We start from the raw sequence: 20,771 nt of genomic DNA on the forward strand, positions 1-20,771 counted from the left end.
GAGCTACCAGCTCTTCCTAGCTCTCTCTAGATCCTGGAAGTTGTCTACAGGAGTCCATATATCACACCTGGAGTGAGAATTACAAGATCATGGATTCCCACCCCATGTCCCTTGTAAGTATAGTGATCCCTGAGCTGGCACAGAAGAGTGTCTGATTGATTCAGCAGAATTTGAAATTGACTGCTGATCAGCGCCATTTATTCTTCATTGCTAACATCTCCCACCTGACTCGCCCTTAGGCATGGTTGGGCAAACCTTACTGCATTTTCAGGTTGGACCTTCTCCTTCAGCCAGCATGGCAGTGTGTCAGTGGGCACAAGCTGGGAACACCATTTTACACACCTGAAATATATATTCATGTGCATGTATTTTAATATTAGAACCATATTGGACTATGTTGTTGTTTTGAGCAAATAAAGAGGTTTCACTGATTTTGGTGACAACACTAAATCACTTATTCTGCAGGGGAAAAAAAACAACAAAATCCCAAAACAACTGCAACATAACAATACCAAGTAACAAGTATGGAAAGTTTAATGGTCAAGCTCCACCAGAGACTCGCAAAAGCTCCCCTGAAGCATGAATATACAGTGCTTCTGAGTTTTAAAAACTCCTAGAGGGGGTGGTAATGAATGCACACTAATAGCCATTTGTGTGTTAAGTAACAAATTTGGGTTAATTGTAAGAGTCTGTTGGGATCCATTAAACCAAAAATACCAATAATTAATTTCTCAGGTAATATCACTCAATAGGGCTTGACAAAGAAAACTGAGAACCATGTTATTAAAGACATAAAGGACAGTAAAAGATCAGCCGTTCTAAAGCAGATTACACTTAAAATATATTCATTTACAGACAAATGTAAACCTTCTAAAATCTTTGATTTAATTTTTAGGTATTACTAAACTACAAAACAGAGTGAAGTGTCAGGGAAGCTTTCAGTCCACTGCATAGTAATATTGAATGCAGTTTGATTGATTTCTAGAACTGCAAAAAGAATAAAACAAGAACAAAACAATTTTGTCTGATAAAGAAGCTTCTCAGAAATTTCTGTAAAGTTGTTGAGGTTGAGAGGTCAGCACACAGATATGATCATTTATTTATTTAACAAACTATCACTAAAGTTAAAAATCCTGTTTGAATTTCAAGATTTATATTTTGTATTATCCCTTTATATGTTCCAAATTTGTTTGTTAATTATTGTGGCTACTTTTCACATTACATAATCTATTAATTATAGAAGCAGGATACATATAAAGACAGGCCTAAAAAGTTTTACAGGTATCAGTATTACAGGAAGGCGTAACTGTGGGCTATTCTATAGTTTTGTATCATTAAAAGACACTAAATTTCAAACTGTTGTTTCTCCAGGTGAGTAAATTCATATATATACATATATACACACACAGAGGAGATCTTCTCTTAATATTCTACTCTGTGATCTTTACCAAAGTTTACATGCCATACCTGGTGTCACTGTGCTGGGTTTAGTCCCTGGTCTCTTTGGGGAAAAAAAATGAATAGGCATTAACTGAACAGTATTAACCATGTGGGCTCATTTTTTTCACAGAATCATTTATCTGTGACAGATTTCATCTCAGAGGCTCAGTGAACCACACTCACCAAATTACCAAGGGAAATCACAGATTGCTGAAGAATTACTCCAGACGTCTTAGGTCAAATCAACTTCTATACACCTGCAACTGTTGTTCACTTATGATGTTTCCATTTTAACCTCTTAAATGAAGCTTTTCACTTCATCCAAGTCTACTCCCTCCTAGGGAGAAACGTTCAAGTTATCCAGGTACAATCTAGCAATTCACTGGCATTTATAGTGTTAGAAACTTTACATTCTGCATGTTATCTGGAGATAACGTGTTATGGAGATGCATGTTATCTGCATGTTATCTTGAACTCTAGGTATTATTTTACATAGACAGAAGGTAGGAGTTTAATATTTTTGTTAAAGTACCTTTTTCTATTAGGATATTACCATTTCCAACTCTTTCTTTTAAAAAAATCTGTTCTGATCGTTACATAAAGTAGAAAAGTTTGAGCAGCAGAATTTATGTTGTGTTGCATTTTCATTTGTCATTTAGAAAAACTAGAAGGGATCTTTTAAATCTTTGAATATTTTTAAGAAAGTATCGAGCACGAAGTCGTTCAAATGTATATTTTCACAATGAGATAAATAAAAAGTAAAGAGGGATAAAGATAAAAAAGCAATCTGCAGAGGATCTGTTGTAATTAACAAGACTTGAAAATTGCAAAGATGTTTCAGGATTTTTTTTTTACTTTTCATTGTTCTGAAATCTTTTTCATTAAACAAGTCATTATATTTTTTGAGAATGTGCTCTTAGTTTTGCTGGGGACTTCTTAAGGCCTCAGAAATGTTTGATGTAATTTGATTTTTAAGATTCTTCCTCTATCAGTCTGCTGAACTTAGGCATTCTCTTCTGGAGTTGACATTTAATTAGTCAGACAACAGCCTCTTTCCCTACAGAAAAAGGCTTAAATATGTACGGTGCAATCTAGGGAAATTTTCAGATATTCATTTTTTGCAATCCCTTGTAAATTGTAAACTGCCACAAACTTATTTTTGCCCCATTTGCAGAGTCTTACAAAACACAGATAAAATAAAAGATAAATATTAAAAATAGGAAGAAAGATATGTCAAGATGCTAATCTACACATTGTAATATATAGGGTTTTCTTCCTTTTTCTACTTTTGAAAATGTTCGTACCATATAACCAAAATATATATTTGCAGGACTACAAGAATTTATTAATATCAGTTAAACTACTCCTGTACTTCAAGTGCTTAGATGTTTTTCTGAAGCACTTCTGATTTCTTAACCAGAATATAGTAAATACAAGCTATTTTTATAGCATCCTCTTTATAATTTTTTTTAATTTTTACTTTTTTTTTTTTTTCTTACTAATCACTGTGAAGTTTCAAATGTCAATATGTTGTTACTGTACCTTATGAATCACAAAATCATGGAGCTGGAAAGGAACACAAGAGATCAGCTGGTCAATCAGCCCTCCAAAAGGCAGGTTTTGTTCATAGCAACCCTTCAAAAGCATAGACAAAATGTTTATTTAACCTATTTTACAGACTACAGATGACAAGGACTGAACAGATTTGCTGGAAAGTCTTATGGGTTTTTTTGTGATATTTATTCTGACCATTGCTTGCCACCTTTAGCATCATATACAAAGCCCTGAGAGAACTAATTCTTCCTTTCCTCTTCTCAGTAGCTTTTTACACATTTATTTACACATTAATTTCCCCTGCTTTTGTAACTTCCTACATTTTTAGAAGCTTGTCAGAATTCTGCTCTGCTTATGCAGATCTGCCTATACCCCAAATGAAAATGCCAAGAACTGAGCTATTACAAAAGCGTAATTAGAGCTGGCTAGGGTCACTTCAGCAGCCTTGTGAACTCAGGACAGCCAAGTGTTAGAAAGCATTTAGCAGCCTTAATATATCTGTCCATGAGTTTTTCATCTGCAGCAACCTTTCCCTGACTTTTCCTTAAAGTAGGCAAAGACTTTTTTTTCTAAGCAGCACATATATTGCACCATTTACTTATACCTCATAAAATCAGATTATGACTTAAAGCTGGCCAATGAAACTTATATAAGCAAAAATGTCCTGACCAAGCAAAAGATTTCCAAAACCAAAACCTGCAAAGACAGCTTGAAGACACCCAAGGTAAGCTAATTCTGTGGGGCTTGGGGGTTTTTGTTTGTTTTTATTTAAAACATCCATTGTTGGCCCAAACTTAAGAGCTGGCTCAGAAGTCGTATGGGATATGAGACCAGTTTTGATTCATTACCTGTCCCTTCCAAACACAGACTGCTGTTATCATCAGTATTAGTTCTGAGGTATTGTTCTTTGTTCAAGGCAGATGTTTTCCTCCGACTCTGTTTTGTCAGGCTCTAGGGAGGGCAAATCTAACATGAGTCTAGGATTTATAACTGAAGAATCAGGTCTTATTAGGTTTTCTATTTTTGCAGTCTGAAGAAATTAGTATTCATATCACTTATAAGTTAGCTGCATTTGTGCTAAATATTCTTTTGCAAAAATAAACCTGAGATATTTCACTAAATTAATCTAAAAAAAATGCAAAGTAACAATCTCATCCAGAGCATATAAAAATGTTTGTTAAAGTTATGAAATATCTTGCAAATACATACCAAGCTGTCTTCTCAAGTGGAAATCAAAGCAGCATTTAATCCCAAACTAAACTCACACTTGTTAGAAGATAAATTATTATTACTTTGAATACAAGGTTGCACATAAAATGTTTTACTTGCCACACTTTATATATGACTTTTTAAGCCAACTTTCAAGTATTCTAAAAATACTGTATGGCAAATGTTTTCACTTGATTAATTTTTGTCACCACACTTAGATTAATACAACTCTGTAACAGATGACATCTGCATAGTGTTCCTGTGGGAGCTAAGGACATGAGATAGGTTTGCAAGCAGAGAACTATTAATAGTTCTTGCAAATCAAATTATTACATAATGAAACAAACTTATATAAGATCACAGCTTAGAAATACTTTGTAAGTAAGTTTTAGTTCTGCATAAACTTGAATGCACTAGTTCAGGAGTCACTGAATTTGCACCTAACAGTTTAGCACAAAACCAACAGAGATATGCATTTGTGTATGTCTAGCCTAAGTCTTGTTTGTAGTCTAAATATTAATAACATAAAAAAGAAACAATATAGCTACTCTACAAAGTATCTTCAAAGGCATTTTCTCAAGGTTTAGATATATATGGGTGTGGAAATTATACTACATTCAGAAGGAAGGAATCACTTACGACCACTCAACAATGTGTGTGATTTGTTATTGATGAAGTCAGAATGTTAATTTCTGCATAGTGGAAAGCTGTCTGGATTTTCTGGACTGAAAACCTGAGTAACACAACTTCAATTATCTAGGATAGCATAACAATGTTATGAAGCTGCAAAAAGTCAAAACATTCTATGATACATTTTTCCATACCATTAATACTTCTCACAGATGTCATTCTCCTACTAGTCACATAGAAGAGAGTGCATACAAATACAGAGCACACATGGGAAAGGATTGAACAGTGATACCATGACGGATAGCAGAGTATTCTCTAACCTAGCAAGCAAGGCTGAGATTAGACAAGGACTCCTAATAAGGAGTCAGTTGCCAGAACAAGATCTCTTAAATGCAGATTCCTTGTGAAAAGTCTTTAAAATGGGACTGGATATCTTTCTAAAAGATGAGTTTCAGTTTCACCAGTGTTACGATTTGAACCTTGCAGTGGAAATTTTGCTACATCAGAAATCAGAAAAGATTATTGTAGAGATACCTTGTGACCTTAAAATACAAAGACCTATAGCAGTCCCCTAAAAGAGCAGAAATGGTAGCAGTATGTCTAGCTACAAAAGCTTCTTTTCTATGAAGAAACAGATATATATTAAAAAAAAACACAAACCCAAACACCACAGGAGAAATATATACGTGTAGGTAAGCAAATATGCATGTACACACACAGACATGTATATATACATATCCACATACAAAGACAGACATGTAATAGAGAATCTGTGCATATGCTTTCTTCCTGAATAACTTTTACTGCAAGGAAGAGAAAAAAGTAACCTCAGAAATCATCATCATAAAGGAAGGAAGGAGACAGGGAGCCTATGGGAAATACTGAAGATTATTATAAAGTTCATGAACTAAAAGGGAAAATGTTTTGTTAATTTGGGTTTGAATTTCTTTAGTTTAAAAGTACATTGATATTCTTGTGGAAGCTTTGGCACTGAATGCCTCACAGTCCAGTATGAATCCTGAAATTAAGAGTATCTTGTAAAGACATTTCAGATGGGTTTTGACAATGGGTGTAACTTGCTTCTAACCCATTCTTTATAATACATATTTCCTGGCTTTTGATGACTACTAGTTTAATAGAGATCTTTTTGCTTCTGAAATGTATATGAATGAAAATATATATGATATTATTGTGGAACAGCTAATGTTCTGCAATACATTTTTCTCCTTTTAGCCTTGTTAACCCAGAATAACTACTTAGCTTCACCAGTCCCATTAAACATACATTTCTGCTTTTGGTATGAAAGCTATTGACTTACTGATTCATTATTGCTAATACAGTCTTGTTAATATCAACACAGAAACATGAATAAGTTATCAACAAATGGAATTCTTTGCATGGCAGTTGAGACTATCTTTACTCTTCTTAAGCACATTTGGGTTTCCGTCAAAGGCAACTGAGCAGTGGGTGCCCAGTGATCCCAAGTGCTACGGGGAGAGGACCAAGGGTTGATTTACATGTGATGTGGATAACTGAAGACCAGCCTCTCGAGCACTTGTGATTAATTGCCAGCTGTCACAAGCTCCTGAAATTAAGGTAATACTGATAGCCACTAATGTAATTAAGACTCAGAGTCCAGAAATGGAAAGGACTGAGAAAACAAAAGCTATTGCTAGTCACGCAAGACCAACAACAAAAAAAGATAGATCTCTGAAATTACGGTGACATGAAGGATAACTATGTGTTTTGGTAACCATACAAAATGAGGTAGCACACTACAGTGAAGTTCACTTTCACCTCAATCTCCATAACTTTTCTGTAATAAATGAACACAATAAACTGTAGTAAGTCATCCTCCAAGCATCTTTGCTCCAGGCACACGCTCAGCAAGGCAATGCAAGTTAGTCTTTCAACTAACTTCATTTAAAAAACTGGCTGCTGTTTGGTTAAGTTTCTGTTAGTGGCACTTTAATTCAAGCAAGTTCTCTGAAGGATTTCATTCTCTTTTTGATACATGTTTCAGGTATTTTGCTAAAAAGCTCTCTGGGAGCTCATGTCATGTTAACTGCAAATTAAAAGAAGTAAATTGGCAGTGCCAAAGCAGACTGTTTTTATTAAATTAATTTTTAAACACTAGGGAAATTTTAAACAAAGGAAACAGAATAAAAGCTAAGCTAAATCTTAATCCTTAAAAAGCCTGTCGTTAAAATTGCCATAAGATGCTTAATTTCCAGTGTTCCCCAATTCATTTACTATGTGCAGTCCTTTTTCCTGTGTGCTCTGTCACATATATGGGACCATACATCATTTGAAACTGTATCTGTGTGGTGGGTTGACCCTGGCTGGATGCCAGGTGCCAACCAAAGCTGCTCTATCACTCCCCTCCTCAGCTGGACAGGGGAAAAAAAATATAATCAGAGGCTCATGGGTCAAGATAAGGACAGGGAGAGATCACTCACCAATTACCATCTTGGGCAAAACAGACTTGACTTGGGGAAATTAGTTTAATTTATTTCCAATCAAATCAGAGTAGCATAATGAGAAATAAAACCAAATCTTAAAACACCTTCCCCCCACCCTTCCTTTCCTCCCAGTCTTAACTTTACTCCCAATTTTCTCTACCCGCTCTCCTCCAACAGCACAGGGGGACGGGGAATGGGGGTTACGGTCAGTTCATCACACCTTGTCTCTCCCGCTCCTTCCTCCTCAGGGGAGGACTCCTCACACTCTTCCCCTGCTCCAGCGTGGGGTCCCTCCCACAGGACACAGTCCTTCATGAACTTCTCCAACATGGGGTCCTTCCCATGGGCTGCAGTTCTTCATGAACTGCTCCAGCGTGGTCCCTTCCATGGGCTGCAGTCCTTCAGGCACACACTGCTCCAGCGTGGGTCCCTCGCGGGGTCACAAGTCCTGCCAGAAAACCTGCTCCAGCGTGGGCTCCTCTCTCCACGGGGCCACAGGTCCTGCCAGGAGCCTGCTCCAGCCTGGGCTTCCCACAGGGTCACAGCCTCCTTCAGGCATCCACCTGCTCCGGCGTGAGGTCCTCCCTGGGCTGCAGGTGGATATCTGCTCCACCGTGGACCTCCATGGGCTGCAGGTGGATATCTGCTCCACCGTGGACCTCCATGGGCTGCAGGGGGACAGCCTGCCTCACCATGGTCTTCCCCATGGGCTGCAGGGGAATCTCTGCTCCGGCACCTGGAGCATCTCCTCCCCCTCCTTCTTCACTGACCTGGGTGTCTGCAACGTTGTTTCTCTTACGTGTTCTCACTGCTCTCTCTGGCTGCAATTGCACAGGGATTTTTTTTCCCCCTTCTTAAATCTGTTATCCCAGAGGCACTACTGCCATCGCCGATGGGCTCGACCTTGGCCAGCAGCGGGTCTGACATGGAGCCAGCTGGCATTGGCTCTGTTGGACATAGCGGAAGCTTCTAGCAGCTTCTCACAGAAGCCACCCCTGTAGCCCCCCACCTACTAAAACCTTGCCACGCAAACCCAATACAATCTGTTATTCTGAATGTATTAATGGCATCTTTCAGATTTTCTATTTTAGGATTTGTTAAAGTGTTCATCACTGTTGTGTTACAGTGATGGATACTTCTCTAATCAAGTGAGGCAGTGAAACCTTACGAAGTGATTCATCTTACCTAAGTCACTCATCCATTATACATTCTGTGTCTAAGCTAACTATCCTGAACATATCCAGGACTGAAACGCAACCGAGATGTTTAATCTGCTTGAAAGTCCTATGATGGTTCACTTTCATAACTCAGTCATCTAAATTCTCCACATTCTATCCATACTGCCCTGTTTTACTCTGCTCAGCTCATCAGCTGAGCAATCAGCTAATTGACAAAAGCCAGGTCAAAACCAACACCATTAAAAAGGCAACAAGACCTGCTGACCCATATAAAAGGCAGAAATCCTTGCACATTTCTCTGAGCCTCAAAGTTAGTGAAGCAGTAATAGTGCATGAGAGATTTCTGCTACTTTTAAGTCATGTCATTGTATTCAGCTGGACTCAGCTGCATAAGTGTTTAAAAGAGGAAAACCTAAGAATTTCTCACCCTACTTCCAGCTTCCCCAGCCCATGGATGAGAGAAACAATACGACATGATTTCACATGCTTTCTGCATGTCTCTTTTTAGAGTAAATCAACCTTGGAGAATGTTACCAAGGATACAACATTTCTGTGAGTACTTACCCCAGCCTCCTGGCTCTGTGACTGGTCTTTACTGGCATTCACTCCCACAAAGCTTTTGAGATGCTAAGAAAATTCTTGTGTCCTCAAAGAACACGTGGAGTTTATTAAATTCCCCAAACCCTATTTCCCATGTGGGCCTACAAAAAGATAAAGTGATCTTTCCACAGAAAGTTACATTTAATGACGTGCGAGGGAGACTTACAGGTGAGCCCCTTAAGTTTCAGGCACCAACAGGTACATATAAAAGACAGGACAGAAGTTTTCAACATCTCTCTGTAGTTTACCAGCATACTCTTCCTGGTAATTGCATTTTGTTATCCTCTTCTCCTCCAACAGCTATTTCTTCCAGGAGTAATGGTAGCCCCTCAGGAGAGCTACTCCATGCCTTTCCTTTTGCTCCAGTCCCTCAACCCCTTCAGTTTCCTAGAGACCATAGGAAGGAGCACTACAAACAGGCGTATTGGCATTGCAGCAGTGAAAATAAGATGTAATCAGAGCATTTTGGACAGCAGGAATATGACAGAGGAATGAAGATAGGATACACTTTTTGCAGAGTTTTGTATGAGTGTATCTGAGGAAAAAAGAAAAATGATCCCATATCCCTCTCAATGTGGTGATCATGTCAGGAAGTCCTGGGATCTCAGATTTCCTTAGGGAAATGTAGCTTTCAACATCTGCCGTGTGGAGGGCATCCATTACTGCTGCAAAGTCCGGTACCATGCTTGTTTAAATGTGAAGCCTGACTGCAAAGTGTCTATGATACCTGATACTGTTAAGTCACAAAGCTTGAAGGCTGTTCGTACAAAGGGTTCAGATACAATAAAAAGTATTGCAACTCTCACATTTCTCATATATACGTGATTCCCATTAAGATAAATGTGTTTCTTACATTTGGGGAGAGTTACAAGCTCTCGTGGATACAAGAAGAATGTTTGTGCTATATGAGTTCTGTTTCTTTACTAGTAATTTTTAATTTACTGGCCAAATTTCTTCAAATTTTATAGAGTATTTAACATTTTGACTGCAAATTTTCCTATTAAGAAATAAAGATAACTCCTCAAAATTTAAAATAGTAGAAACCTTGTCACTCATTTTCCTTTCATTTACTTTAGAATAAATTCAGTGTAAATCAAATTAAGATAATAAAGTTACACTCCACAAGTCAGTAACCTGATTATTTACAGAAGTTTTCCCTATTTCTTTCCAGGCAGATTTTTTTTTTTCCCCGATACAAAGTACCACAGATTTCATCTAGGGAAGAACTCATATTCCACACAAATATCAAAGTTCCAAGTACCAGATTTTTCCTTTGCTCCTCTTTTTATTGTAAAGACATTTTAGTATTGCCTTTCTTGTCTTTGCTTTCAAACTTAACAAATGTAACTATATTATAAATTAATCCCCTTTTTTATTATGTGTTAACCAATTTTTTAGCATATTGACATCCTTTGTTCGTACCAGCAGCTACTGGCTGGTAATGAAGAAATTACCGAAAACAAAGCTATCAAGTTCATCTTCTGGTAGAAGATGGGAAAGTAGCATCTTTCCTCATCATAGAAACTGGTAAAAAAAGCTGTAAATACAATAACATATATCTTAAATGGGCACACTGAAAATGCTGTTCCACTTGCAAAATGAATTTTGAAGCAATTGAAGGTATTATTCTCAGTGCCTCACAATCTTCTGGTCTAATTGATCCAGCCAATGATAATCACTGCCCATCTGCTTCCTTCAAACTCCCTTTTAAGGGTATCCGCACACTTCAGCTGCACTATGCTGCGGTTACTAAGGCAACCAGCATGTGAAGCAGGTAGAAACTGTGTTTATTCACCTTATTACATTCTGCTGCCAGAGAAACCCCACAAAATTCTGTATCTCAAAAGCTACACTTTTGCATGCAAGGAACATATAAAAGGCCTTTTGGGGGGAAAGGGGGTGTTTCCATTTTTCTTTCTTTTCTTTCTTTCAAAAAAATATTTTTTTGTTTGTGGAATAAGGAAATACAGGTTTCATAACAGCTACGATGAAGTATGACACAAGGTAAATAGGAATTATTCCAGGCAAGTTATAAGCATGTCCAAGCCCACAGTAGACACAGAAGGTGCTCTCTCAAAGTACCTGCTATGCACAGTCTGATGCAACAACATGCATTTGTGTCCTATATGTAAAGTTTCTCACATGCTCACTGGATGATGCCAACTTGAACTCCCATGTAATTGTCAGGCTCCTCCGTACTGTGTGACCTGGGAGTGCTCACCCAAATCCCAGGTTTGGATGTGCTGTGTCCTACATGATTTTAAGTTTAGGAAAAAAACAAACCCCATCCCCTTCCTCATGCTTACTTTTCCTCAAGAAAGCAAGCCAAGTACTTTTTATCAAAATATTTCACCATTTAGCTCATGCTAAATATTTCAGAAGTTATAGTCTTCTGAAGAGACAAAAAATACAAGGGTTTTGCAAGGCTTGAGAGGTTACAGGATAGAATCAGAAGAGATTTGCCCAACACAAAATCAATTCCATGTCTTTCAGCAATATTTGCAAAATATTCTGCCCTGATCTCTAATTCACTTCAACATTACAAATATAAAATCTATCCCTCTCTTACCAAGTTCAAACCCAATTAGAACTCTGTGGAGGAATCGCGCCTCTGAGGTTAGTGCAGGTGAATTATACGTTCTGATGAATTAGCTGAAATATTAATGTAGCAGAAATAATCACATTCTGCACTGAAGGCTGAGACACTAATTGTGTCTTGCATTTTTATACGCGGCTGACACCAAAAGGCCAAAGAGCCTGTCTTAGAGGAGGCAGCAGCCCTTATGGGGAAATAGGAAACCTCTCCCAGTTTGAATGGAGCTGCCAAGGAGAGCTCCCCTTTGGAACCGTTCCCCCTATAGCAAAATGTTGGCAGTTTTGTTTAGAGCTAGTCAGAAATTTTCCAGTGAAACAAAGTCCGTAAAAAGTGGTAGCTTGTTGAGCTTCAAATTATTAGTTTGACCAGCTCTGCCTGCTCACCTGCATTCAACTCGAAAGATTTATTCTGCTTAAAGATCTACTTTAAAAACTGAGGACAGGATTTACATGTCTACTTCCAAACTATTCATCCAAGCCTCCTTTTTTCGTCAGCAGAGAAACTGGCATTTATAGAAAACAATTTATTTGCACAGTGTTAGCCCTGTAGGAGGGGAGTTATGTCCTACTCTTCCCTGTTTCCCCTGACTGTAATGGAAACATAGACATCTGGCTCAAGTGCAGGCATCTACATTTCATCAGACAAATCACCCCCTTAAAGAATGTCATCTTGTGTCTCTTCTCAGTATATTCTTGTCCTCAGAAAATTATTAGTCTGGCCAATGTGAAATTACTGTTTGAGTTATAGGGAACTTGTGTAATTGAGTAATACACTTAAGAGAAGCCCTGCAGTGAAGGACAAAAATACAAGTGTTTCTGTCAGTGTATCAACGAAGCAGAAAAAGACTGGAGACTGCGACTACCAGATTGCTGGCTTTTCTACACTGAACCTTAGGAAGCTGGCAGCCAGTTGCAATTCTGAGTTACATCACAAGGTTTGAGAACCTCATGATCACATTAACTCACTAATTGTACGCGGCCAATTGTGCCACAACTCACTTTTTCCTTTGCAAAGCCAATCTCATCCAGACTTGAGAACATGGATCCAAATTATTCAAGGTCATCCAGAATCAGAATTATGTTAATGTAAAAGGAAGAGGAAAATCACATTTTTCCAGGGATAACTAAGGAAACCCATGGACGTACATATTCTGTTAGTGTGTGATGTAACGTTTCCTAGACGTGGAGATACAACTTGGTGGAAAAACTAATTTCTGACACCTAGTGAAACTCTTCCATGATCTGCACTGGTAAGGGATTCACTGAAAAGACGTGTTTATTCTCTGGCATGTGAAAGCTTTGCATGCTGCGTGCTTTCAGTGCCCTCTTCTCATGTGAATTCTGCTCAGATCAGTCAGATACCTCTGGAAACTCTTTGCATGATTCACTCCTTAGCATTCCAGGCTGTTTGAAAATAAGCTAGGATGAGATTAGGTGATTCTGTAAATACTTTAAGTTACAAAGTTTAAGGTGTAAATACATTCTTCTTAAATCATATTGTAGACTGATCCAGTGTCTTGATTAACACAGCCACAGGAAAACAAGAATATGGTATATAAGCACTCAGGGCACTGATAGATTATGGTCTTAGCAAATTGAACTCCGTTGGATCATCAGATTTCCGCCACAGATTAATAAAAACAAAGGAGATAAATGAGATATTGCCATCAAACTAATGGCATTTGATTCAGCTAGGCTAGCTGTGGGGGACCTGTCCTAGCACTATTGTAACTCAGTATAGAGCAGTCCCAAGCAGTTGCCTTACCAGTGTCAAGCTCAGAAAGAAAGGTATCAGAAAACTCTTCTCTTGCCTTAAGTCAAGCTGAACTCTGACACAGCAAAGTTTCTAGGCCACAATAATTTCAATATATCTGAGTTTTCACTTACAGAGTTTGAAGTGTCCAAAAGCAATGAACATTTTGTAGCTTTCCTGTATGAAGAAGCAGGATGAAAGCATTTAGAGCTCCAAAATTCACGGTGGTGTTGCACTATAGTGTCACCTTACAACTGCAAATGACAGAATTGAAAATGCTTATACTGCAACTGCACATCATTTCTATCAAGCGGTCTCACGTGTTGCTAGTAGTAGATGTGTACATAGATTAAGGTAACTCCGCTGCCTCCTGCATCAGTGGTTGCATTTGAGATGGATAGTTCGGATTGCACCAAGTAACTATAGTTCTGATCCACAACTTGCATAAACTAGAGGAAAAGTGAATCTGCTCTACAACATGAGAATATATCAATGGTAATCATACAAAAGTAAAAGAAACTAGTGTGAAAACAATACAAGCAGTAATACCTTAGGAGAACATTATTCTCCCAAGTAGTTTAAAAATGTAGAAGAGAACGATTTCCCATGGGATACATAGGTTGGAGTTTAATTGGCATTTTTGTACAAGTATTATAATTGTTATTATAGATTGCACACAAGCTTGGTGGACATTGCATAATTGTCTCCTTAAAATGTAAATAAATATCTGCCTAAGCTGCATCCTCAGTCCCTTCTGTTTCTATAAATACTCTAATGACAGCAGAAGTTCATTTAAGCAAATATAGCTAGCTATCTGCAGTTACTGTTGTTCCAAAGCTTTCATTGTGGAAACCTAGTTCAAAAAGTTACACCCACGTACATATGCCAAAAACACAGACATTATATGCAATAAGAATAGATTTGATTTGTGAATATTCTCAGGCAATATCTTGAGTAAACAAAACAGACTAAGAATTATTTCATAAACCAGACTGAGCCTGTGCTTTAAGCTTTACTTGAGACTGACTAGTTGCTATGCCCAACCACAAAGCTTCAAGAAATGCTTTTGATTCAGATAGTCACTCTTCTTCCACAGCACCTCTCTTGTTTCTAGGGTGTTATACTTCCCCAGTAGCAAATTATTTTCCCTTTGACAGTCTAGTTCCACTTTGCAGTGCATTGTTTATGTGGATTCAGGTCTTTCTATTTCCTAGCATGTCTCTCTTTTCCTGTTTTCACTAAAACGTTATACGTGATGTCTGAGGACTGTGAGCTTAAGAGGTCATTGCAGTGGTTCCCATTACAGGGCACATATCAGTCAGAAACCAGATACTGGAAGAACCAGATTTACATCAGACACCTTGGTCTGAGCGGTCAGTGGGTAACACTGATGCATCATGCAGTGGGCAGTAGTGCAGTTGAATGAGATGCACAACATAAAATAAATGGAAGAAATTAGCAATCTTGTGATATTTTCAAAGAAAGAATACTTCATATCACCTCAAGTTAATAGCTGCTGGCATTAGTTGCAGAACTACATGGTGATTTTGATCTTGTGACATCTGTGCACGTGGTTTGATAGCAGTGTTTCTGCATCTTTTCAAATTGAAGTACTACCTACTCTTATTGGAGGGAAAAAAACCCACACCTCAACAAACCTGTGTACGATCTTGTGCACCTCTGCACTTTATGTAGAATGAAATAAAAAGGTACTATAAAAGAAATAAAAAGATAATAATCTTGAATATTCATACATTATACCTTGCATTTTGTTTCTTTTACTGCATGCATGGAAATGTGCATGCTTATTTGATTTTTGATTCATAGCTGTGCAGAGTCTGATGACTCACTGCTCCTACGCAGTAAATTCAATGTTCTTTATGTCTCTGACTTACCACGCATACACACATCAGCTGCCTAACACATACAGGGTAGATCATAGATGCATCAATCTGTTTTTCTGCATCTAAAACTGATCTGCACATATTGAGTGACTGTTTGTCCAAGATTTCCAAGTGTCCAGCAGCTCAATCATAGCTCATTTATGACTTCAGGAAATGCTAGGCAAATGGCTGAAATTTTCCTAGACATAATTTCTGACAGAAACAGAAGGTGTTGCCAAGATATACTAACTCCTGGATGACGTTCACAGATTCAGATACAGAAATGATATAAAAATCAGGCATCACATTTTAACGTATAGTTCTCTTTAAAGGTGACTCACAGTAGTGGCTCTAGAAAAAGTATCCAGAAAATGCTCAATAGCCTATACTAAGAGATGCTTCTGTGACAAAGACAGATAAAAAATATTGCAACCCTCTTGCATAATGCCTGGAACACTAATTGTAAGTAAATTTTGAAGGGAAAGAAAGAGTTAACAGCAGCTTAGGAGCTGGAAATAATTTTTCTTACAAAGTTATCTTTGTTATATATCCAAAAATAACACAACAATGAAACACAATGATTCTTTAGCTATTCCAAGCTATAGACGATTTTTAACATGTATTGTCCTTTAATAAACGTCATAGTTGACCTTAGCTTTCTCGTGGAGGATCTCATTTTCCCTGTCTAAGGCCAAGGGTTCTATTAGTCTCCTCTAAGTACCAGGACAATTATCACATATTTACAAGTTCAGCTCTTAAGTATATCTTAGTCTAACTTTTTTTAAAAATGGACCTTCAAACCAGTCCCTCATACACAAGATTATGAGCTGATTCAAGTGACAATGTGCCTGTGTAGTTTGCAGAAATTTCATAGTCCAGACCTACTATGTAGATTTCCAGGTGAAAAATTGTTGTAAAATGGACACAAAAGGGACTAAATATAAACTTGATGAAAAAGTGACTTAGTGGAAAAAAAAGTTATCAGTCAAAACCAGAACTAGAGAAATAATGTGGTTCTGGTGTTTGGCAGTTTCCTTGAAAAAAAGACTAAAATGATTGTTTGGGTCCTTTAGAAGTATATTTTTAAACATGAAGATCACTAAAGTGACATTTTGGTAAACTTTCTAGGTCATCACAAAATGACTGATTCGACCTAAAAAGAAAAATTCTGTTTATTTTCAATTTGGGAAAAATCTTTATTTTAAATTACATTTTAGAACAAGGCATTCGAATTGAAATGTTAGGGCATTTTGATTTAAAAGTTTTTAAAACATAAATTGGGATTAGGAGAGGGATTTAATCTCTTTTCAACCAAAACAATATTGCAATGCTGACGGGAATTCACAAAATGGTTTGCTTGACACAAATCTTTCTGTCAACATAATCTGTAGTTTTGAATCAAGAGAAAATCATTTTGACCAAGAAAAAAATGCTTGAACTCCATGACACGATCTGTAACATGTTGAAAACAAAAGTATGACAATGTAAGACTTATTTTAAGTTTTCTACTAAGACATCATTCTCACTGAATTCATAGGAACTGCAAGTCAAAAACGTACTAGACATTGACTTCACCATTGTCACCTTGTTTGGAATTGAAAACACCATGAGTATTCAGACCTACAGGACACCCTGGAAGATGCTTCAGGGCTGACAGTTAAGACTCTTTCCTAATCCAGAAACAAAAATTATCTTCAAGATTTTTAATCAAAGCAGAATAATAAATTCTAATAAGATACAATAATATAAATCAAAGTGGATGCTCAATCTGGGAGTTTGGCTTCAGTTTGGCATCTGAGACTATCCAAAATGTCACTAGATATTGGAGAATGTTTTCAAAATTTTCTATGAGAAGCCAGCTATACTTCACATACAAAATGATCAGGGAAACAACCATGCAAGAATAAAATACAGATAAATGAGTAGTTAAGAATTTTTTCATAATAAAATGTCCCTAATACAAGATAGGATAGATACATGACAGCAAAGACAAAATAACTCAGAAGACAGAAAACTCTGAATAAGCTGGCAATTGCTGCTTTAGCTCAGTTTCTTGTAGTAATGACTATAAAGGTTTACCTTTATCTCAAAGGTTAGAGAAAATAATTCTTTATAACAGATGTCTCTGAATATTTTGCTCTGTCATTACTGCACAGCTAGACAGTACATTTGTGAGAGTCTTCTGCTTTGTCGCAGTTAGGATCTATAATGCTAAGAAATACATTATCTTCATTTGTACCACACCACAAACTATTATTACAAATTTTCAACTATAGATGAGGAAAATATATATAACAATGAACAAAAGGCTCAGAGGAACAGTTTTGACATATATAGCAACTGCTTCTACGATATTTTATTTTCTGTTCTAGACAAATTGGAACATGATTATCTTCCTAAGAAATGCATATTATTAAGTTGGAATATACTTCGGAGTGTGTTAACAACTCTTTCATATTAATATAATTTCAAGACCTGGAAGCACTGCATCTGACTCCATGGTTTCTTTCAGAGCAAGAATTGAAAGCAAATTTCCAGACATAATTAAAGGCAGATGGACTTGAACCTATCTAAAAGTCAATTGTTAGACTTACTTTATTAACCCTATGTATGTATTAAAAAAAAAAAAGTTACTGCATTAGAAATTGATGAACCTGATGATGAAATACAACTCCCTGAATGTCTCTGTAGTTTACAGACTCTGCAACTGTATATATAGAATAAATCTATCTCCCAGAGGAAAAAAAAAAAAAGACAGTTTTTAAATAGGAATAAGCTATAACTTTTCTCATTACAGCCTGACTTCTATTGTGGGTCTGCTTGCAGGTACTCATGTAACATATAATTTTAACAAAATGTTTTTACAGGAGTGGGATCAGTTCTTACCTTCAGATTACCACAATTCAGTAGTTCTTTAGTTTTACAGATACATATGATAATAAAATTCATTATCACTTTTGAATACATGCTGTCATAGACTAAGATCATGTATATACATCAATGAGCAGAAGCAAATGCTCAGTAAAAGGCATTTAGTAATCTTCATAAATACTTATTCATCTCTAAAAATCACCTATTTCCTATTAGGTGCATCCATGTTCCAATAACTGAACTGGAGTAAACATATATATCAATGTATTCAGAGTAATAGAAACAGGCTGAGGACCAGGTTCTCTCATTGTCAAGTAGCCTGGTTTTCTAATAGTGAGTGAACATCCAAGGCATCTTCATACCTATCTCATTGTACTTCACATCAGTAATGAGGATCAGCTCTCCAACACTGAAAGGAGAGGTGGTACCTCTATAACAATTCCTTTTATGTAGGAACTGCACCTTTCAAAAAAACTGAAGAAACAGGAAATTCAGTGTACGTGTGCCATTAGAGCTCATCAAGAATAAGCTATCCTCTAGCTCTCCTCTGAACAAGGACTTTGCTCAATTCAGAGTTTGTTTTACAATGTCTATAATAAGTTTCAAAATTTGTGTGTGTGTCCTTTCAAAATAACACTGGAAAATTAAACTAACCTGGGAGGAAAAAGAAAAATCCTCTGGAATTTTTCCCTACTCCATGGGATCTACAATTAGAAAAAAAAAAGAAATAACTTTAAGAACAAAGTTAATGTAATAACTTTTTGCTAATCAGTTCTTCATGTGTACGCACAATCAGTCAGAAAACATCCACTTTCCAGAACAAATGCAAATGAAAAAATCAAATCAAACCAAACAGAATGTCTTTGTATAAGCTATTCCAGCTATTTCTTTCGCAAGTTAGGAGATGAGAGAGATTGTTATGCTGTTTCTGTTTTAAGTACATGGGATATGCATGGAAACCAAGTGTAGAACCATCTAAATAATTAAATATGTCCATAGACAGGCAACTCCTGTTAACATTCTGCATGGTTTTCATCTGGGTGTCATATGGTTAAGTGTTTTGCTTAATCTTGCTACACATTCACTAGCCAGTTTGATTAAAATCAGCGAATACGTATCTTTTCATATATATTTTTAGAATATTTTTTGGAACTTTCAAGCTCTTAGGTGAAAGTGAAGGAAAAGGAGGAGAAAAATGTGCCAGTAAACCTTGTGCAACTCACACAGTTTATCAGAGAAAATTACCAAAACTGTCGACGCTCTTGTCATACTGTAAGTGAAAGTAAAGAAGTATTAATGACAAACAGCAACAGCTTCTCCAGAAACATTGCACATAAACACTATTGTTAATCCTGCTGCTAAGAAAGATGAGCCCCAGTGTGATTTGTGTCATAAACAACTGCAGGCTTTTTTAACGGCAGTGTGTTTGTAGCGCTGTTCAGATTCTCTGCAATGACTTTCTGTATGGCACCTCACACAATATTGACTGTCACTGTTGTTCCTTAAGCATACTGGGAATCGATATGGTTACTAATAGTAATTACAATAAATGAGCATTATGAGTAATATTTTACTGCCAAAAGAATCAACAATCATAATTTCTGTTTGTGCTAATTATATTTTCACTGTGGCTGGTAGATAACTAGGGCAGAAAAATAGTCTGTAGCCTACAGTTAATGAACCAAATCAATTTATATCCTTTTATTCTATATAGAATACAAAGGAGGGATTATGATGAGAGCATCTTTTGACACACATTTCCCTGCTAAGTTTCAGGCCAGACTGGAGAAAAGATGGCAATGTTTTGAATGAGTCTGAGGATGCTTGGAAGTGCCTCAGGCAAGGATGCTAGAAGGGAAGCAGCTCTGTCAAGAACTTCCTGCAAATACAGTTTTGAAAAGGCTGTCAAAACCAGCATACATACCACCACAAAGAAATAGACTCCTACAGCTGCACTTACCCCTCTTTATAAAGTAGGTATCAACTTTCACTTGGAGACAGTTAATCATCCAAAACAGATATCAAAAAAACCATACTGGAACAGAAACTAGGGGTATGAAATGGAAAAAAAATATTCAACACTTAATTCCCATTTCTCAGGTGTAATTTTGTGCTGCATGCGTATCTATATGAATCTGTGCATTTAGACTCATCCTCCTATTTGCAAATTATCGTGAAAATAATCATGTGCATGTGTTCAAATGTGATACATTACTGGGGAGTTAAATAATGCACACAGAAAAGCTGAGGCCTAAGTGAAATTGCTTGGAAAAATAGCTAGGTTTGACTGCCCTCCTACTCTTTAGTCAGCATAAGTTCTTTTAACTTAAACATTATTTCAGTTCAACAGCAAGTGCTGGTGCTATAGTCTTGCCTCTTGAATAATACTTGGGGCTGATCAAAGATGTTAGAGCGTGTCAGTGACAACCTTCTAACCTTTCCATCCTTCCCATAAATTAACTGCTGTAAAACCAGACTACAATGACTGGGAGTGCAGTTCATTGGTAAGAAACAAACCTTGCAAATCAGTGAAGCAAATGCGCTGAATGAAGCTGTTGCCTGAGACAACCAGGTCTGGATTGTGATGATCTAGACA

At 37.0% G+C, this 20,771-nt stretch overlaps 2 long non-coding RNA genes across 2 annotated transcripts in view; both read right to left on the reverse strand.

The window, feature by feature from the left end:
• Nucleotides 1-18,829: 18,829 nt before the first annotated feature.
• The window catches only part of LOC138685906 (uncharacterized), a 31,554-nt gene continuing 29,612 nt past the window's right edge, over nucleotides 18,830-20,771 (reverse strand). The window contains exon 5 of the long non-coding RNA XR_011325297.1: nucleotides 18,830-18,879. This is a non-coding gene — a long non-coding RNA (uncharacterized lncRNA). The remainder of the gene's footprint in view (nucleotides 18,880-20,771) is intronic.
• On the reverse strand, nucleotides 19,862-20,462 carry LOC138685908 (uncharacterized). Its single transcript, XR_011325298.1, has 2 exons — nucleotides 20,136-20,462; nucleotides 19,862-20,054 (listed from the first exon to the last, which is right to left on the reverse strand). It is a non-coding gene; the product is annotated as an uncharacterized lncRNA (long non-coding RNA).

This window comes from Haliaeetus albicilla, chromosome 1, assembly GCF_947461875.1.
Source record: "Haliaeetus albicilla chromosome 1, bHalAlb1.1, whole genome shotgun sequence".
Lineage (NCBI taxonomy): Eukaryota > Metazoa > Chordata > Aves > Accipitriformes > Accipitridae > Haliaeetus > Haliaeetus albicilla.